Raw genomic sequence first — 1304 nt, forward strand, 5'->3', positions numbered from 1 at the left:
TAACTCATTAAGAGATAAGAAATTGAGTTGAGTGAGAAATATTGGATGGTGGACTATGACCTAATCTTCGTATTAGGTAAAACAAAAAGTTATCTTATCCCTTGAATAATACCGATGCTAGAAGACTTGTAGATTGTGGAACCGGCTATCTACGTCTACCCTAAATTATGTTTTGTCATCGATTAATTCATCTCTATATCACGTTTGGGATAGCCATGTCCTGCAATATTCTTGTTTTGCCATGAATGGCAATTGATATGGCTTGGTAAGGATATTTTCATTTGGTATATAAAAATTCATAGCGTGTACATAATGAACTATTTTTTTTTAAATATGCGTTTTAAACAGTTTCTCAACGTTTAATGGTAAGCCTTAAATTTTGTCAAGACGTATAATATGTGGTTATATACTTACGTTTTTCGACTGAAGATAGTACAATACTAAAAAGTATGGATACTAACTCATATAAGCTAGGTTAGGTTAGGTGAGAGTGGCGGTCTTGTGCTCAAAGCCCACTTGAGCTCAAATATTGGTCCGCAGTAATACAAACTTATACGTCTACTATTTAGAAGTATACTGTACTTATGTTACGATAAATGTAAATGGAAAGTATCGATACATTTCTTGTACTCGTGAGCAGTTTTCTACATACATATGTAGTATATGTAGTGAGTAATATAACATATGTAATGAGTAATATAACGTATTTGGTATCTATACAAAAGTAAGTCGGTATTTGGGTCCCACAAAAAGTTTTCGATATCTAATACTTTTCTGTCGAGATTTAGTATCAAGTAAATACTGAAAGATAATATCGAAAAAAAGTATCGACGACAAAAATATTTGATATCGAAGAAAAGTATTGAATATTTACATGTACATACATACTTCTATAGAAACATCCCCAGTTTCAATACACACAGTATACATCATTTATTAATATGTAATTAAAAAACGTATAAAATATATTACATATAATTTTATTAAATAAAATTATATTTTTTGAAAATTTCGGGAATGTGTATTGCAATTGTTGCATTTACATACAGATAGAGCAATATACCTATGTACATATGGTAGTTTTCATAGTTCGAGTGTCTATAGATTGTAATGAATAATCTGTATATTGGATCTTTAAGAATAATAAATTATGTATTGATATAAATTGATAAACAATTTGTGAGTTTATTTTTTAATCAAAATTTTGCAAGGGCAATGTATAAAAAAACTCAAAAAATATTCAACCTTCATTAATGGAGGACATTAGCAGCTCAAAGGAGAATTTCAAAAACAATCCCTGAACT

This window comes from Teleopsis dalmanni, unplaced genomic scaffold (assembly GCF_002237135.1).
Source record: "Teleopsis dalmanni isolate 2A unplaced genomic scaffold, ASM223713v2 unscaffolded_contig_2024, whole genome shotgun sequence".
Lineage (NCBI taxonomy): Eukaryota > Metazoa > Arthropoda > Insecta > Diptera > Diopsidae > Teleopsis > Teleopsis dalmanni.